Below are 21,286 nucleotides of genomic sequence, written 5' to 3'. Positions count from 1 at the left end.
AGATACAGACTTCCTTAAATTTGAAAAAGCTAGTACAACCAAAACTCTAGGTATTCAATGGAATGCGATAACAGATCAATTCTCATATACAATTGAGTCAATATCTGCTATGTCCGACATTACAAAACGTCAAATACTTTCCTCGGTGGCAAAACTTTTCGACCCCGCAGGATGGCTTTCGCCAATAATGATTCAAGATAAAATCTTCATTCAAGAATTGCGGTAAGATGGCACTGAATGGGATGAACAGGTAAAACCTTTACGTTTAGCGAAATGGGTTCAATTTGCTAATAACTTACATACCATATCTGAAATTCGAATCCCTCGATGGGTAAATTTCACCCCTAACATTAACGCAGAATTACATGGTTTCTGTGATGCCTCCGAAAAGGCTTATTGCGCAACAGTTTACGTACGCACTCAGTACGATAACAAAATATCTTTACACCTCTTGGTAGCCAAAGCCAAAGTTGCACCCTTGAAGACACTCAGTCTGCCACGGCTTGAACTGAATGGTGCTCTTCTGTAAGCAAAATTAATTTCGATAGTTCAAACCCATCTAAAATTAAACGATCACAAAATATATCTTTGGTCAGATTCAGAAATAGTTTTAGCATGGTCAGAAAAACCACCCTATGCTTGGAAGACTTATATATCTAACCGCATATCTCACAAATTAGACTTAGTTGGCCCAGCAAAGTGGCAACATGTTGCAAGTGCAGATAATCCAGCAGCAGATCTAAAGACAAGAGGTTGCAAACCACTTCACCTCACCAGCATTACACTCTGGTTGACCCAAGTCTCCCGCTCGCAATATTTTAGCTCTCGAAAGTCGGAAAATTTAAAATTTTCATATCACTCCAGAAGAGGATGATATTCTCCAAAGATTTTCATCATTTCCTCGAGCACTAAGGGCAGTCGCTTATATGCGCAAATTCATCCATAAACTTAAACAAAGGGCGAAAAAAATATCAACAGTTGCAACATGCCAAGGTCAGTCTAATTTTGTATCCACAAACTCGCTATTTCAGCAAAGAGAAATCAAAGTTGCTTGAAAAGCGACCTCTCGGAAAGGGAAACTCACTTCTCGTGTTAAACCCACTCCTGGACGCTAAGAGAAATCCCGTTTTACCTACTTATTTCTAATATATCTCCACCAGCTAACACTGCATGGTGACCATCGCTTGATGCAACAAATGGTCCGACAAGAGTTCTATATACCGCAACAAAAGCCACAAATTAAAAGAACCATTTTCTTGTGTAAACAGTGTACTATGTACAAGCACAAAATGCGTACGCAGATCATGGCAGCGCTACCACCTGAACGCTGCAACTATGCTTTACCCTTTACCACCACTGGGTTGATTTTGCTGGACCTTTCCAGATAAAGGCCTCGATGCTAAGGTCTTCCTCATTCAGAAAAGGGTATGTGGCTGTCTTTGTATGTTTTACAACAAAGGCAGTACACCTCGATCAATGTTCGGATCTGACTACTGCGGCTTTTCTTGCAGCATTTGCCCGCTTTGTCGGACGACGCGGATTTCTTTTAAAAATTATGAGCCACAATGGAAAAAACTTTGTCGGAGCTCAAAGAGCCACGGAAAAGGAGTTTTTACAATTCATGAAAGAAGTATCCTCCGAAATTGTCAAAAAATATGCACCTCAAGGGATCGATTGGCAATTCATACCCCCATGTTCTCCTCACATGGGCGGACTCTGGGAATCAGCAGTAAAGAGCTTTAAGTCCCATTTAAAGAAAACGGCTGGTAACCATAAATTCAATTATGAGGAGTTTACTACATTACTCGCTCGTATCGAAGCCGTACTAAACTCTAGACCTATATCACCACTCTCGCAAGATCCCTCCGACTTCACAGCCTTAACCCCAGGGGATTTTCTAAAAGGAGCACCCATTCTGGCCATACCTGAGCCAGGCGTGGAGTCGCTATCCTTATTAAACAGATGGGAGCAATTAAAATCCTACATCATGATTTCAGCCGCCGATGGAAGGAAGACTACATAAAGGACCTTCACAAGAGACATCGGTGGAAAACTCAAGAAAAGGCACCAAAGCTTGGAGACTGCGTCCTTATACAAGATGATTGTCTCCCTCGGCATCATCGTCAACGCCAACCATGTGTTCGACAGTTTCCGCCCCTCGCTCCGAAGCTGCCCCAATAGCAGCACCCCGGACCAACACTGCACCGGCAGCGCCTCGAACAACGACAGGCTCCACTGCGACAACGGCTCCGCGTCAAAGCACGCCTGCATTACCAGCGAATCTGCAACAAATTCGTTGTCCACTCTGCCGCCGCCCGCATCGGCTATCGCACTGCGGTATCTTCAAAGGCATGCCGCCGATGCAACGCCAGCAGGTGGCACAGGCGCACGGGTATTGCCTGAATTGTCTGGCAACTTCCCACGCAACTCAGGAGTGCCCATCACATAATCGTTGCCAAATCTGTGTGCGGGCTCATCATACGCTACTGCACCGTACTACCAGACGTGACTCCGGGCGCCCACCGGCTCCTCGCACCAGTAGTAACATCAGGCGTTCTCAAAGGACTCCTGTGACGACATACCGCCGGCGCGGACCCCCTCCAGCAGAATCCCGTCCCTGGCGCCAAAACCCGGCAACATCAACACGACGCCATCATCTTAGTCCGCAATCCCCCCGGTCAACAGGTCTCAGCAGCGTTGTAGCTACGCTACAGCAGCTACAGCGGCTTCTAGGCTAAATACTCGCATCACATCTGCATCAATTCACCACACCGAATCAACCATGCACACATACACGCACATGCACCCAAACGCGATGACATTCCACATTCTAAGTAGAACAAAAGGAAAAGAGAAAGGATCTCGCGCACCTTTTGCCGATACGACGTCGAGCAACCAGCATCTTCGCTTTCCGCATCATCCCGGTTCCGATCCGCTTATCCGAGTGTATATATCTAATATATACTTAACTTAATACCTACGATATATATAATGATCAGTTTATATTCATATAACATATTTTAACGTTGTTAAACTATCCAATACTTCAGTTCAGTAAAACCCATTTTATTATAATAATTGTGAAGTAAATTTCGCAGAAAATAAAAGTTTGTAACGATCTTTGGAATTGGTGCGTTTTCTATGTGTGGCCTAAAAGGTGAGTTTAATATACAGCATATATATTTGATATGGGTAGCTTGAGTAGCTCATTTTGGTGTTATAAATAACTTTCTGGTTGACGATGACAACAACAATCGCGATTATGCTTGCAATACTCATGACCCACAAATCTATAGCTTAGAAAAGTTACGCTCTCATCAAAGACGATGCGATATAGTATTATGACATTGCCAAATTGAACTCAAGTTGAATGCAGCAACAAATGAGTATATGCTCAGCACATTTTAACAGTAAGAAATGTTTAAAATATTAATACTTATAAGCGATTTAATATAATTATCCTAACATGGGCATAAAAATGGAAAAAAATATTGTTAAATCATTGCGGCTTCAAATGATATATCGCGCTTATCATTTATATGTATACAAGTACTTACATATAATTAAATATACCGTACTTGTATATATACTTGTATATACATACATATATGGTAAGATGTTCAGTGAAAAATTATTCATATGTACGTTATACAAAATATGAGTACGTTGGCATAGGAGTGCATACGTCTGCTACAGCTAATCGCATATAAATGTCTGAATTTAATCTTATCGCACATCTTTTCGCTTTTGTAAATCGCTTTGCATTCTTGTACTCAACTCTTCCACTTCCAGCATCGCTTTTAGAGGATCTCATATTACTGAATACTTAGAATTTAATTTACATGCTGTGTGCATATACAAGTACATATTGGAGAATGGAAAATAATATCTGTAAGTCTATTAAAAACTGCGTGAACGTTAGGCAATATCAGGTTCACGCAGTTTATCATTCACTTTTGTTGACAAATGCGTACTCATATTTCTGTGGTGTTTGTTCCGCGTGAGAGCACAAAAGCATATGAGAGTGCATGCAAATATCCATGCCTACAAGTGTGAAGTGGTACTCTGTAAAACAGAGTAATAATGCTTCGTTAAATCTTGTATTGCTTCAAATATTCAATTTCCTTCCACTCGGCACTATAAATTTTTGGAACAGTTTATGGTGTACAACATTCATCGAGGATATTTTAATATAAATAAAATTTAATAAAAATTCTTAAGAATGTATTTACTAAGTCTAATAAAAAAAATGTTACTTTATATTTTAAAAATTTAACTATAAAAGAATATGTTCAAAAGAATTTTGCGAAATATAAACAGTAAAAAACAAAGGTACAAGCTTATTTTATTTTTGGGCAGTCGCCAATAGTTGAAATTTGTCAATCTAACTTTTCCCTACCTTCAAATATTTCGACTTTATTCTAGATTTATATATACATTTTTTTGGTTACAAATTTCTAGGACTTTTGAAATTGTGGGTTTAGATAGAGGGAAAATAATTGGTCTGCGACTTATGGTCTGTTTTACCCTCTCCAAGATCACATATTCATACACAAAACTGGAGTTTTTGCAAAAGAATATTGCCATGTTGGACAAGTGTTTTTTGAGCCTGCAGTACGCAGAATAGAGCATGACATTGTTAATCATATCTCCAAACCGTGTTATGTTGTAACCTCTCAATAGTAACATGGCGTGGCGCTTCATGTTGCCTGCTGAAAGTGCCGTTCTGCTCAGTGTGGAGCAAGTCCTTTATGATGTGGGATCACTCTGTAATGCATGGTTCTAGCCCCATCATCCTGTAATCTGACACAGAACTGGCTAGTTCGCCGACCAGCACATTGGCGGTTACCTCTTTATGGACGATCGGGTGTACAAGGTTGAAAACTGATTGGCGGTTTAGCCTTCCTATACACTCCTTCACTAATAGCGATAACTTTTAGTGCCGCTTGACTATCGCACTTGCGTTGGATTTTAATTTCTGCGCACTAACTTATAGCAAAGGCTTCTGCTAGAAAGATGCTCGCAAAACATTCCATTGGTATGGAAAGTTTTGTATGCGGTCTCGTAATGCCTACTCCATTGCCCTGTTTTCGAGCCGTCAGTGTAGCATTGGATCTCACTTCACTCCGCCTTACTAATGAGAGTAGGGGCATTGAACTCCACCCTGTGGGCAGCCCCTCATAGTAGCAAGATGAACCTTATTCCCCCATATTGCATTATCAAAAGCATCTTCATTGTCAAGTATGGCACATATCGCAATTGTGGATATGGGTACATGCCAAGCTGCGAATTTTTGAATTTTTGAAATTTTGAATTTTTTATTTTTTTCTGTATTCTCTTAAGACCAATAAATAACTAATAAAAATATAGAACGTAAAAATATTAATTGCACTTAACACTTAAAAATTGCTCGAAAATCATGCCTCCGAACTATAATACCCCTTAAAAGATGCTTTAATTTAACTAAGCTCTGAAAACTATAACTTTAAGTAAGAATATATTTAATTTGTTCTTCTTCTTACAGATTTACCAAAATTTGGTGAGCCATTGCAAAATGTCACGGTAGCAGTGGGGCGAGAGGCAGTGCTGCAATGTGTTGTCGATTATCTGCAAACCTATAAAGTAAGTAGTTAAAAAAATAAATATGTTAAAATATACCTACAAAGAGATGTATGAATCAGTAGTCACGAAGTGGATGAAAAAATATAATAAAAACAATTAAGGAAGGGCTAAGTTCGGGTGTCACCGAACATTTTATACTCTCGCATGATAAAGTGATAATCGAGTGAATAATACCGTATTTGTGTAAAATTTTATTCCGCTATAGTTCCTAATGTATATATTATACAGAGAAGGCATCAGATGGAATTCATAGTAGCGTTATATTGGAAGAAGGCATGGTTGTGAACCGATTTCACCCATATTTCGTACACGTCATCAGGGTGTTAAGAAAATATTATATACCGAATTTCATTGAAATCGGTCTAGTAGTTATTCAGATATGGTTTTTGGTCCATAAGTGGGCGACGCCACGCCCATTTTCAATTAAAAAAAAAAGCCTGGGTGCAGCTTCCTTCTACCATTTCTTCCGTAAAATTTAGTGTTTCTGACGTTTTTTGTTAGTCGGTTAACGCACTTTTAGTGATTTTCAACATAACTTTTGTATGGGAGGTGGGCGTGGTTATTATCCGATTTCTTCCATTCTTGAACTGTATATGGACATGCCTGAAGGAAACGACTCTGTAGAGTTTGGTTGACATATGTAGCTATAGTAGTTTCCGAGATACAAAAAACTTATTAGGTGGCGGGGCCACGCCCACTTTTCCAAAAAAATTACGTCCAAATATACCTCTCCCTAATGTGATCCTTTATGTAAAATTTCACTTTAATATTTTTATTTATGGCTTAGTTATGACACTTTATAGGTTTTCGGTTTTCGTCATTTTGTGGGCGTGGCAGTGGGCCGATTTTGCCCATCTTCGAACTTAACCTTCTTATGGAGCCAAGAAATACGTGCACCTAGTTTCATCATTATATCTCAATTTTTACTCAAGTTAAGGCTTGCACGGACGGACGGACGGACGGACAGATGGACGGACAGACGGACAGACAGACATTCGGATTTCAACTCTACTCGTCACCCTGATCACTTTGGTATTTGTAAACCTATATCTGACTCTTTTAGTTTTAGGACTTACAAACAACCGTTATGTGAACAAAACTATAATACTCTCCTTAACAACTTTGTTGCGAGTATTAGTTCAGTATTTTAAGTGAATAGCTTTATTGTATATAAGTAATTATTACTCCACTGGCAAATTTTCAATGAAGTCGACTTTTAGGCGTCCCAAAAAGTTAGATTGTCGTATCGATATATTATATGTACCTAGTAAGTTTTATTGAGTACCGACATATGTAAGTACGTTGTGTTAATGATAACGAATTTCTGTTAATACTTTGTACAAATCTCTAGAAAGTGAAATATGTGTTTATTATGTTTGTACACCATCAAGAAAAAATGCTTTGCCGAAGTGGCTAAATGATTAAATTCATGTTAGTCATTATACGGCACTTTAAGCAACAACAATATACATATGCATAAATTTTTTACTATAGCCCGCCTTTACATTATAATACCAAAAAATCATAATCATCATTTTCACAATTGCATCGAATATTTCTTTATGCAAATGGACCCTTTAACTACGCAAATGTGTATCACTAAAAAAGTTTTCCTCAACACAATTTGCAAGTTATTTCGTTCGTCTAGTTGTTAACATTTTTAGTAGCTTATTTTCGTTTTTTAAATGTTTGACAAAATTTGGGCACAGACGCAAAAGTGTATGTGTAAAGGGCATATTTGTATTTTTTTATAGCATTGTAATTAAATTCCCACTTTGTATTTCTAACCAAATTTCGGTCGCGAGATCGTAGAAGACGTGCCTCGTTCTCGGCCACTTTCGACCTCTTCAACTGATGAAAATATTAAAAGAGTGAAGAACATGGTGCTTGAGATGGCTACATCTCACGCGAGTCCGTTCGAATGATTTGGAAATTTTGGGTACGAAACGCGTTCTTACTCGTCTCATCCCGATAAAGTTGAAACTTTTTAAAAAAGAGTATCGTGAACAGGTCTTTGAACATGCGTGATCGTGCGTATTCCAATCCTACACTCATGGAGAGCATATAACTGCCGAAGAGACAAAGATTAATGAGTTTGACATGCAAACAAGTCAACAATCATCGGAATGGAAGAAAAAACGAGTCGAAACAAAAAAAAACTACTCCAAAGCAGCTCAAAAATCAAAGTGATGCTCATTCTTTTTTTTTTGACATTCGTGGTTAGAGCACCATGAATTTGTTCAGGAGCGATCAATTAGTAATTCTATGTGGCCGTATTGAGTCGTTTGCGTGAATGTTAATGCCCCATCGAACGAGTGTGTTCAAATGTAAAGCCAAAAATGCAATGAATACTATCGCATTCAACAGATTTGGCTCCGTGTGATTTTTTTACACTCGATCGAAGAGATAAAACTGAAGGAGCTAAAAGTCTATCCAAAAAGTGCTTATGAAAAGTGTTCCGGGTTTTTTTGAGTGCGACAAAATAAATGTTTTTAGTTTTGTTTACAAAATCCGGGTACTTTTTTGTCACAATATATATACGATCTAGTCCGTCAGTTTTCGAGATATAGGTTTGAAACTTTGCACACGTCTATTTCTTTCTAAGAAGCTGCTAATTTGTCAAACCGGATATCGGACTGCTTTAGCAAATAGCTCCCATACAAACTGAACGATCGGAATCAAGTTTTTGTATGGAGAACTTTTATATTTTACAAGGTATCTTCACGAAATTCGACATGCATTATTACCTAAAACAACGGTATATTTTGTGAAGAAATTGTCCAGATCATACCACTATTGCATATACATATGTAGGTGCCACACAAGCTGAAAGATGAAACTCAAGCCCCAATATGGAAAACTTTGAAGAAATATGGCGCGAATTAGAAAAATGGAGGACTTTTTAAGACACCTAAGAAATAGCGAGTAACTTATACTTAGTTTTTGTGTATATACATACTTATTAACCATGTATAATTTTTTCTTCTGAAGAATATAACATTAAAAAAACTTTCATACTTAATTTTCTTTAGAACAACTCCCAAAACAAGTTTTTCTTTAAGCAGTCACACTACATGTGCCCCTTAAAGAAACACTAAGCTTCTTATACGTATGTCAATCGATAAGAGTATTAATGGTATATATCTATGTTTACATGTTTAGAACACGAATTCGACCACCGAAATTAAGTCAATCATCCTAACGAACTTCCTTTACGTCGTTGTTGTCTTTAATCCTAAAGAAAGGTACTCATACTCTACTTTAGGTGATTCATTGAGATACTCACAATGGCCACAAGCAATCAGGCGTATATTAAGATTTATAAATACACTTATATATTTATAAGCGTATATATCTCCTTAAGATACAAATATATTTATATATGCAATATGTCAGCAAGACATGAACGTATATAGATACATATATAGTAGGCATACAAAAACTCTACTGAGTAATTTCCAATAAAACGTTTAATTATTAAACTAAAAGTAAACAAACAATTTTTTCAAGCATTTTCTTCTCTCTCTCTTTTTCCTTCCTTACTGATACTAACTAAATAAACAAACTGGCACCCGCGGCCCACTTATACGCACCTATACAAATGAAAATACGCAAATATAAATAAACATAAACAAACTAATGAATGAACGTGCATATGAATGCGTGCGGCGTGCGGCGTGCGGCGTACGGCCTATGTACTATGTGCTAATATGAAAATGAATGGGTTATATCGAACGGGTTGACACGTCTCGAATTGTGCTTAACCCATACGCAAACACGCACCTTCGCGTTCCTGTACGTACGATTATTTTGAGACATCGAGTAGATTGCGTGGCTGCGCGTCGACACACAAACAATACTGACGATACAAAATCACGTTATAACGAAAAATAACCTGAGAAACGTGCTTGGATATTGAGAATACGTGATGTCAAGGAAGCGGACAAAGGCTGGTATATGTGTCAGATCAATACGGATCCGATGAAAAGTCTAGTTGGTTACCTTGATGTTGTAGGTGAGTACGACAAAATTAATTGAGTCAGATTGTTTATATATTATAATATGAAGCAGACAAATCCAGGCCAATATTCTTTAAATTAAATTTAAGAGAGAGATATGTACATTAGTGTGTCTCTTTTAAAACTATTATTTTATTTCTTCGAGTACACATGAAAATTTTATTTTCCATATTGCAAAAAAAATCTCTGAAAATTTTAACTCTTACTTTTAACTTTGAGTTCTTCTTTTTTGATTTTTCATGTTTTTCACACATTTTGAGGGAACAGCTGGTTTTATCGAAAAACTTGCAAAGAAAAAAATATATGCAATAAAATTTTAAATTATTAATATAATAACCTCACAGGTTATTTAAATAAACTCCAATTTCACTATATGCACCCTCTAATGAATTAGTTTGACCTTGGCTTAGTTGAGGAGCAGTTTTCACTGCATTGATGATGGCAAAATCTGTACAGTACAAGGGAAAATGCTTAAATGATGATCTCACCTTTATTTAATTATATAACCTCACCGGGTGTGAGCCTATCGGGCAGTGGCCATTCAGAACACCTACAATTGCGGCATCCAAAACCATCTCGCAAGCTTTGGTTGTTGGCCACGAACCAATCCATGAACCTCTTGCGTTAGAATTTGGGCCGGGAGGAATTCACATGAAGCCCACTGATCCAGCTTTACAAGTAGAATACAATATGCCAGCGGAGCGCCGACTCGTTCCTAGTCTGATAAGACTAAAGTAAGTCCCTTTTTTCTTTTTTTCCACTGTGACCAGTTACTTAACAAGTTTAAACCGAGGAAACTCAATGCTATTGCTAGTAGGCTCAGATATTCCTTGACTAGCCTTGAGAGTGATATTATTTTAATTTTCCTAAATTGAATAACTAGTTGGCATTAGTTTAAATATTTAGACATATCACTTAGCGACTCAGAAAAATACTAAAAATTCTAAGATATTAGGGTAATGAAAATTTAATTTCTGTAATGAGTATTCTTAGTTTGATTCTCTGTTAGGATCAGCTTCATAACTAAATAAATTTGCTGTGAAGAAATACTTTCGATACCTTGCCAGGCAGATGAAAATGAATGAAATCAGATGAGAGCCCACTCACTTCCTGTATTAAAGGTTATGTTGAAAACTACTGAAGCCGCAATAACTCATAAAAAAACACTCTTCAGAAGCATTAAACGTTGCAGAGAATATAGGTTAAGATCATATCGTATTGTTGGTTTTGATATAGGGCAGAAGACATTTCGGTTAATCTGTGAGGTATCTTATTGAATGACGCAATGCAAAAACTGAATAAAATCCACTTCACTAAAACACTCCAAAAATAAGGATTTTTTTTATAGAACAAAAAAAAAAAAAAAATAATAGAAAAATAAATTTAAAAAATAATAGTATTTTACAAAACATTTTGTTCTGCGCGATATTTTATAAAAGTATATGAAATTCTGTGCCTCCTCAGTACTGCCTACCAAAAGAGATGAAAAAAGCTTGCACAAAATCAGTAATATATAAATATCTAAAATAAAAAGAGTACCACGATTTTACATATTTTGGTGCAAAAACGCGTCATATTGGACATCCATGACTTGAAAAAACTATTGTTAGTGAAGTTGTGCGTTAAAGCCGCTTACAGTGCTGCACTGCTGTCCTTTACCAAAAAAGAGTGTTTCTCAATAGCGCCTATATTTTTATTTTCTTACAAATTTATTTATACTTTGCAATTATTTATGCATGTGTTATTGAGAATAATTATGTTAGTGTTTTTCACAAAAATATCCTTTTTTGATACCATTTTGGAGATGAGTTTTTGAAGAAAGTATCTGCAATCATTGGAAATAACTACTCCTATGTACATACAGACTAAAACTTGTGTAGCAAAATATTTGACTTTAGTATACCCCAAAACATTAAATATATAATATATATACATAAATGATCAGTATCGAATTAAGCATGACCATCAGTTAGTCTATCCGTCTGTCTGTCTGTCAGTCAGTATTTACGCAAATTAGTCTCTCAATTTTTAAGATATCGAACTGAAATTTTGCACACGTACTTTTCTTCCGAAGAAGCTACTAATTTGTCGGAATTACCGACGTCGAAAAACTATAGAATATAGTTGAATCATCGGAATCAAGTCTTCCTATGGATCCTATGTTTCATCTGATGAGGTATCTTTAAGAACAGATTACTATCTAAGGTAAGCGTAATCTTCGAAAAATTTTTTATTTGGGATCGCTATAGCATATAACTGTCATACAAACTAAACGATCGGTATGAAGTTCTTGTAAGGAATCGTTTATATTTATGAAAAATATTCTTGTTTTGATTCCGTGAATGAAGTTATCGTTTTTTCTTGTCCATACTTAGGAGTGACTAACACTGTTGTAAAATGAGTTTTAAAAATATTTTAATTAATATATTTTACCAGTTCAGAGTTTATTACTCCAATTTTAATCTCTATGCATATATAAAAGAGAAAGAGAAATTTTATATCTATGTTCCTCATAGACTCCAAAATGGCTGGACCGATTTCACTGAAATTTTAGGATGACCCAGAGAGTGTTTCTGTAAAGTTTTGTGGTGACCAGAAATTTATTTCAATGTATTTAAAGAAATTAATGATGCGCATATCCATTTAGATTTCAAATAACAGTTATTAATGTATATAATGTATATGTATTTAGTATACATAACTATATTAATGTACAGTTGTGTTCACGAAAATAGTAGTGCGACAGCACATAACACTCTAATCTTATTTCTGACATGTTCTATCTTGCAAATTGAACATTTCTACAATACTTTCGTAGAACAGAATATTGTTAACAAAAAAACACCAAAATGCCGTTATTTTTATTTTACGTAGCTTTCTTTTTGGTATATTTCAATATTTGCACCAAAAGTCACTTGTTCATTAAAATAGTAGTGCTTGACGGGAATAGTTGAAAAAAATTTTAATTTTTTTTTTAATTTTAACTGACATCAGTAAGTGTATTAAAATAATATAGTAATTGTGTGATATAAATTTATTAAAATCGCTCTTTTTTTCTTGTTTAGTCGGTTGAAAAAAAGCATTGCTCAATCAAAAAGCGAGAGTTAATAGTTAAGTTAAGAGATGAAGCCAAGACATATAAAGAAATCGAAGACATGATTGGTTGCACTGCTCCGATGATATTTAATGCTATTCATCATACTATTAAGTCGAAAACTCGTGGTGGTAAGCGCAAGACTTCACTTCTAGAGGACCGACGAGTTTCGCGATGCAGCAAAGCGAAGCCTTCGGCGTTGTCAAAAATAATTAAAAATGAATTGAATCTAATGGTCAGTGCTGTCACAGTTAGCCGAAGGCTAATGGAAGCTAATTTACATGCAAGGAGTCCAAGAAAAGACCCCTTTTGACGAAGAAGCATGTCAATTGCAAGAATAAAAAGTTTCGAAAGACCATATGTATCGGCCCGCCAAAAAGTGGCACAATATTGTATTTTCGGATGAGATCAAAATTGTTTTGTTTGGTGGTATAGGCTCCAGGCAGTGTGTTCGTTGTCTCCTAAACACAGAATACCACCCAAAGTACACCAGAAAGACAGTAAAGTATGTTGAGCTAAACACTATGGTGTGGGCTTGTTTCTCGTATGCTGGCGATGGTCCAATCTCTTTGATCACTGGCATTTTTGACCAAGCAGTGTGCATTAATATATTGAAAGATGTAATGCTACCGTATGCTAGTTGGAAAATGTCCTTAAAATGGACATTTCAGCAGGATAATGATCCTAAACATACGAGCAAACTAGCTAATCAGTGGTTTGCATCTGAAAACATCTACGTGATATCATGGCCAGCACAATCTCCGGACCTAAACCCAATCGAAAACTTATGGGGCGATGTCAAGAGATGCGTAGCAACAGCAAAACCATCAAGAAACACGGAGCTTTGGCAAGTGTTTAAGGAGGTAAGGGCACAAGTCTCTACGAAGCGTTGTTGGGAGCTTATTGATTCCATCCTACGTCGATGCCAAGCCGTTATAAACAATAACGGATTTACAACAAAATATTAGACCTTAGGAAACATATTAAATATGAAATATTTACTGTTTCTTTCATATTCTTAGATTTTCGCCTTTTTTAATAGCCACTACTATTTTCTTGAACAGCATAACTTTTCAATTTTATTTTAATTTAATAACTGTATGTAAACTAAAAAAATTTTTTGGTAGATAAAACCGTAAATATATCATACATTAATTCAAAATTAGGTTTTTTATAACTTTTTGATCGAATATTGTTCTTATCATGTGATTTGACTGTTAAATAGTTAGTAGTCACCGGCACTACTATTTTCGTGAACACAGCTGTATATATAACATCTTCTGACGAAATATTTGTTCTATTCTCTTCCTTTTTGCCAATTACAAAAATCTTGTTTTTGTCGTTTACAAAAACAACACTCAACAATTAAATGTGATGGTTCTTGGCTGCGTGGAAAATCCCAATGTTATTAAAGTTTTCTTGCCATCCTACTTTATTTAATAATAACAATTGCAAACTGAATCACTGTCGCTGGCCAATAACAACATCCCAACATGACACGCTAATCTGCCCGCTGGCAAATTTTAACATTTCAACCCTGTTGCTACTGCTGGTGTTACATATAAATCACGTGCATTGTCTAAATCAACTGTTGCATCATGATGATCTCCACCATGATGAGTTCGCTGGACAACATAACAACGATTGCAACGCAATACAATGCAACATCAATATCACAATTCTGACTTTTTGGTCCATTACGGTTTTATTTGTTTCGCTGTTGTTACGGTATTCGCTTTTCGCGAACGCAGTTCCACCCGATATCCTTGATTATCCCACCAGCACGGATATGGTGATACAAGAGGGCGCTAACGTAACACTGAAATGTGCAGCAGTTGGGTCACCTACACCGACCATAACGTGGCAACGTGAAGGTGGCGACACCATACCAGGTGAGTTAAGTAAATAAATATCTATTTTAGTACAGCTATACCAAGATGAGCTTTCTCTAAAAATCACCATTTCAATGAACATTTGTTGGTAGAGAAAAATTTGAAATATTGATAGATGACAACATGAGTTAAAATAAACTGTTGTCAAATATTCAACTTCAATATGGCAACACCTATTTTGAAAGATCATTTGATCCTAAGAAAAGTGAAAGTACGATTGTTTCCAAAATCACTCAATTCTTTCAAGAAACAATGTTGCGTTACACTCTGTGAAACAATGCTTTCCGACTAATAGGATGTCATAGAATGTATTATTACTGGCGATGAGTCTTCGATCTATGTTTACGATATTTGTAACAAGTAAGGAAGGTTAAGTTCGGGTCAGAGATCGGCATGCGCTGCTGTTTCTCTGACTTTAAGCCTACTTACATTAAAAGAAGTGGATGACTGAACGCCAGCGCAAAGCATGCAGTGCAAGCGCACATCACCACCGCATGTGACGATCAATTTAAGCTCGCATATACATACATATTGACTTCGGCAAAGAAGTGTTTCAATTGTTACGCACGTGACAAGCAGACACTTTGTTTGACTTGTTGACGAAGACATAAGACACTGCGTTAAGCTTATTGCCGAAGGCATGACACTGTACTTGACTGTTTTTTACTGTAACAACAATTCAACGACACTTGACTGGCACGCTTATTTCATAATTTCAGTTATTCTGTTGCGCTCGGTTTGTTTACACGGAATTGAAAACTTGACAGTTTTGTTTAACATAACTTTGTAACTTAATAAGCAGTAAATAATATAATGATATTATTCTGTAATGTATATTTTATGTATGTATGTGTTCACGAAATAAATGAGTTATTTTATGTATGGATATGTGTTTTCTATAGATTTTATATAATGTCCGATACACAAGCTTTTATCACTGAACAAATTGCGAATGGTGTTTACACCTTATCACTGCAACACAAGGGAAGAAGTTTCATTTGGAATATTTTGTCAGAGGTTTTGAAAACAGATGGTACCAGAGTAGAAGGGATGGTATACTGCCGCAAATGCCGCAAAGTTCTTAAATGTAATAAAAATTACACATCCAACCTGAATCGGCATCCTTGTTGCCAAGCCATCAAACATGCAGCAGTTTTAAAAACTGTAACAGAAGAAGACAAAAAAAAAGCTATTGATGCATGCGCAGAATGGGTTACTGAAGATTGTAGGCCATTTTATGTTATCAGTGGCTCAGGCTTCGCAAAGTTTGTCAAGTTTTTTATAAAGATAGGTGCAACCTATGGGGAAAATGTAGACATAAAAGACTTGCTGCCAGATCCAACAACAGTTTCGCGCAAGGTACAAGTCAAGAAATAAAGGAAACGATTAAGAGTGAAATAAACGACGTTGTAAAAAGTGGATGTGCTTCTGTTACACTAGATATGTGGTCAAACAACTATGTAAAAAGAAATTTTTTAGGAGTCACATTGCACTACCAACACGATTTTAAACTTGTTGATGGCAACTTAGGATTGAAATCAATGGATTTTGAGAGATCAACCGGTGACAATATTTTAAAGAAGTTAAAAATAATGTTAAGTCAGTTCGATGTGCAAAATATGAATGCTATAAAATTCGTAACAGATAGAGGTTCGAATATGGTTAAAGCATTGGAGAACTACACACGCATTAGTTGTAGTAGCCATTTACTAGCAAATGTGTTAGATAAATCATTTGACGAAACTACTGAGCTCACTGGAATATTAGAGTCGTGCAAGAAACTCGTAAAATATTTTAAAAAAGCAAATTTGCAGAACAGGCTTACAACTTCTCTTAAAAGTCCATGTCCAACCCGATGGAATTCCAATTACGCCATGATAAAATCAATCGTTGATAACTGGTTTATTATAAATGAATTGCTAAGTGAGAAAGAAGGAAGGCAGCACCTTTTACACATAAATATTTCGACACTGAAAGTCTTACTTGAATTGTGTAAGAACATTGAAGTTATTTTCAAAAAGTTGCAAGCTTGCAGCTCACCCTCTTTGTGTTTTGTTTTACCTTCGATTTATAAAATGCAAGACCTCTGTAAACCTAATAGCGAAGATATTGGCGCTATTTCTGTTTTGAAAGAAAAAATAATTCAAAATGTAGACGATATTTGGGTGAAGAATTTGACTTTGTGACATAAGGCTGCACTTTTTTTATATACGCCAGCTGAAAATATGCAATGTAACGATCTTCGCGATATTAAAAATTTTTGCATAAGCCGCATTCAAGAATTAGAATGTACTGCAGCAGATTCTTTCCAATCAATACCACTGGCTAATATTACTTCTGATTCCAAAAGCCCTGGTCCACAGTTGTCTGCGCCAGTTTCGCGAAATTCTTTTAATAACTTAGCAAGTTTTTCAACAGCAACTAGAACGACTCCATCACCCTATCCCAATCAAGATATTCAGTTCTTTCTGCCAAGTTTGTTAGAAGACTCAGCACCGACAGCATCAGAAACTCCTGAAGAAGAAGTGGAACGGTATAGCCAGGGTAAAATTACGGGAGATTTTGACTTATTTGAATGACGGACAAATAATTCCAAAAACTATCCTCGTTTATCAAAATTAGCTTTTCAAATTAATTCAACTCCTGCTAGCAGTGCAGCGGCTGAACGAGCTTTTTCAATGGCTGGCAATATTATAACTGAGAAGCGAAGCCGACTAGCGCTAAATGCAGTCGATAGTTTATTATTTTTACATTCCTATTATAAAAATTTCAACAAATAATTGTGATATGTCAACACTCCGTTGAAAATTATAAACGCACATATTGAATAATAAATAAAAGGAAAAGTACAAGACTGCAAATTGTATTTTTTTCTAGTTAATAGATAAATACTTACATACAATGTATGTAATTATGTAGCATAGCAACCATCGTTCAATTGTGTTCCTCTGTTAGCGCCAAAAGCATGTTGTTGGTAGTCAAATAAAGTGTCATGCCTTCGGCAATAAGCTAAACGCAGTGTCTTATGCCTTCGGCAACAAGTGAAACAAAGTGTCTGCTTGTTTCGTGCGTCACACTTGAAACACTTCTTTGCCGAAGCCAATATGTTATGCGCACTCTTCGCTTTGCGTTGGTGTTCTTTCATCCACTTCTTTCTCTTTAGCATCACACGTAGCAGTCAATGCAGTGTTCAGTCGCAGAAGCAAGAAGTATTGACTAAGTGTACAATAATTGCGGCCACCGCATGCAGATCTCTGGTTCGGGTGCAACCGAACATTATATACTCTTGCCATTTGCAGAAATCAAAGCAAGGGGAATACCTTAAGTTGTTAAACGTCAACATGAAGATCGAAATCCAAGCAATTTTATGTACACCATACATTAACTAACTAATAACTCATATGCTGACAGTCACATACGGTTTGTTCAAAAAACGAAAACCATTATATGTGGTATATGGATGTTGGGATAGTATCGACCAGATCTTATATATTTTTCATAATACCTCATACTATTAATTTGTCAAATACCAAAAAAACTAATCATAAAAGTAAAGTCAGTCGAATGTAAAAAATGTAAAAAAGATTTATTTATTTTAGGCGGAAAGATACGCTGGTATGAGTAAAACACGCTAGCTCATTTTCATTGGACAACTTATATATATATATATATCGGCCGATATATGCGGTATAAAGTCACCCGGAAGTTCGATTATCTTTATATTAGATATATGGGGATTAAGGGAAGTATTGATCCGATTCAACCTATTTTTGATATACAGACAAACCATTGCCAGAGATGTACTATCCATAAATTTCAATTAAATATCTCAGACATTGACCGATATTTTCTAACAAAAGTCAACTGTAGGTACCGCGATCTAAATATTTGATACCAAGGGGCGTGAACAGTTTTTTTGGATTTCAACCATTTTTGGTCATAAAGTTATTCGTGCAAAGTTTAATCCCGTTGTAATAACTGCATATAAACTGGAAACTGAACGAATCAAGTGGTATTTAAAATTTTGCTATATGGGAAGTAGGCGTGGTTATTGTCCGATTTAGTCATTTTCGCAACGTGATATAAAAATATAAAAAAATACCTGGTTTCAAATTTTGTCGAAATCGGTTAATCGGGTCCCGCGATATGGGATTTCACCAAAAAGTGAGGAGTGCCACGTTCATCGTCCAATTTTCACACCAGCTCCCATAAAGCTTTCTCATACCATCCCGGGAAAAATTTTTACGTCTCTGACGCATTAAGTTATTAATTTATTGAGCTTTCAGTAGTTTTGAACAGTACCGTTATATAGGGAGTGAACGAGGTTTTCATCAGATTTCATAGATTTTCTCATTATCGGTAGGAACTCCTGTAATTTTCGTGCTTTGCGAATTCGGTTGTTTTACCTTTAGAGATTTAGGAGATATGCACAATAAACATTACAGGAGGCGGGGCCATGCCCACTTTTTCAAAACAATTTTCCCAAAAGGTACTCCTTGCTACAGCAATCCTCTCTACTTACCGCTTTATATCTCAATTAAGTGCATAGTTACGGCACTTTATATGTATTCGGTTAATGCGGATTTGTGGGCCTGGCCGTGGTCCGATTACGCCCATCTACGTACTCGTATTTTTTTTTGTACTAAGGAACCCTCTTACCAAGTATCACCTCATATTTCGATTAGTTTTAGGTGTTACTTACAACCGTTAGGTGAACAAAATTCTAATAGTCTGTAGCAATTGGTTGCAAGAGTATAAAAAAGGGTGGAATCATGACCGATAACTCTTGGTTTTTGCATCACGATAATGCACCGTCGCATGCTGCATTGACTCTTTAGCAGTTTTGCCAAATTTCCACCAATATCGTGCCGCTACCACCACTTGATTGAACTCCATGTTACTTCTGACTACAGTTTGCTGTATAGCCCGCTCCGGGAAACCGTTTTAGTTATCTGAAGACACTAAGCGCTCATTGAAGGCTTTTCAAAAAATTTTTTAAATTCAAATTTTATAAGTGTGTTGGAGCCCAAAAGGATTACTTTGAGGTTAGGACATTTTGAAAAATAAATTGAGAATTTAAGAATTGGTAGATATTCCTATGATTTAGAAATGATTTGACTTTTCCTTATATAGAGAACAGTTTCCAGTTATAACACATAAAATAGGATATCATTTTTGTATACTTCAAACAGACGTTAAAATTGTGAGATACAACCAATAATTTAAGAGCCTGATGAAGGTAATTTCGATAGTAAACATCGCAAGTAATATCTAAATACATATGTGGTTTTAAAAAATTAAAATTGAAAGTGAAATGATTGAAATAATAAAAAAAAACTTTAAACGCATTAGAATAAATTTTTTTAAATGAAATTGCGGACAACAAAAATTGCGCATCCAAATGCAAAATTAAATGTGTCAGCTTGTCATTTGATTACGAAGCAAATTTCATATTGAAATTAGCGTTAAATTCAGCATTTTTCATTTCGCTGACATTTGATTTAATTCATTTTTTGGCATTTAAATCACGAAAATGTGGCTTAGTAGTTTTCTTGATGCGTAGTCATTACACATTTAATTTTTACATTTTTACGACTAATGGATTAGGGAAGTATTCTGGTCCAAAAATTAAAATATAATAGATATTTTCATATTCCAACAGTCTTTATATTCAAAAATATCTCCGTAAAGGATTTTTTAAAAATTAATTTATAGTTATAGTTATATTCGTTTTGGTGTGGTAGTAACTGTGATGGTTTTATCTTAATTTCTAAATTTAATAACAAAGCTAATTTCTTAGCAATAAAATTAAATTATTTGTATTTTATGATTTTTTTATTTATTTTTCTTCGAAATTGGAAAGTCTAAAAAACTTCCTTTAGAAATATTTCATAGTTTCTCTAACTTACCTATACTACTTGTATATTATCTTGAAGCGTTATGTCATTAAAGGGAAGCTTTTGAAAGTCGTTTGAGTTCTCAAAAGATGAGAAAGACTCACACATATATTTTTAATCCTAAAAGAGGTCCCTGAAATTTAGATAGTATTAAACTGCACATTGCAACAAAATTCGAAAAAGTCATGAAGCTATTTATTTCAAAACTATGTAAGTATGTTTATCCTAGCAACTACAAGCGCACATCTAAAATTTCCACAACCCAATTGTTTTACATAAGCTCATTGTATTCTGCAGGAAATTGCGCGTCTTTTAATTGATTTCCGCATGTAAACCATGTGGATGAAATGTTATTGGCGAAAACTGGGTAATTTGCCCGCCAATGAAAAGGACATATATAATTATGAAATGAATTCAACTATTTTTGATTTTGCATTTTTGATGGATGCAAATTTATGATGTAAAATTGCGGAGCAATCAGTCTTCATACATTGTGACTGCAAACGAAATGAATTTGGAATTATTGTTGGAAAAGTTCTATGAATATTGAATCGAATTTCGGTAGCTTCAGCTGGCATTCAATTTCAAATGAATTTCGTGTGTGTATATTAAATTTAGTTAACTTATTGCATGCCAAATTAGTGGCATTTCTATCAAATTAATTACAGGTTCCGAAAAACTCCATATTAAAAGAAGAAACTATCTGACATGTACCTGTAGTTAATGTGATCATTAAGTATTTTACACAAAAAATTAACCACA

General features: G+C 35.7%; 1 pseudogene; it reads left to right on the top strand.

Annotated features, from left to right (window-relative positions):
• Positions 1-21,286, top strand: part of LOC120767368 — a 53,007-nt pseudogene that overhangs the window by 10,659 nt on the left and 21,062 nt on the right.

This window comes from Bactrocera tryoni, chromosome 2, assembly GCF_016617805.1.
Source record: "Bactrocera tryoni isolate S06 chromosome 2, CSIRO_BtryS06_freeze2, whole genome shotgun sequence".
Classification (NCBI taxonomy): domain Eukaryota; kingdom Metazoa; phylum Arthropoda; class Insecta; order Diptera; family Tephritidae; genus Bactrocera; species Bactrocera tryoni.
Note: the sequence above shows the minus strand (reverse complement) of the source record. Positions and strands in the feature narration are given on the sequence as shown.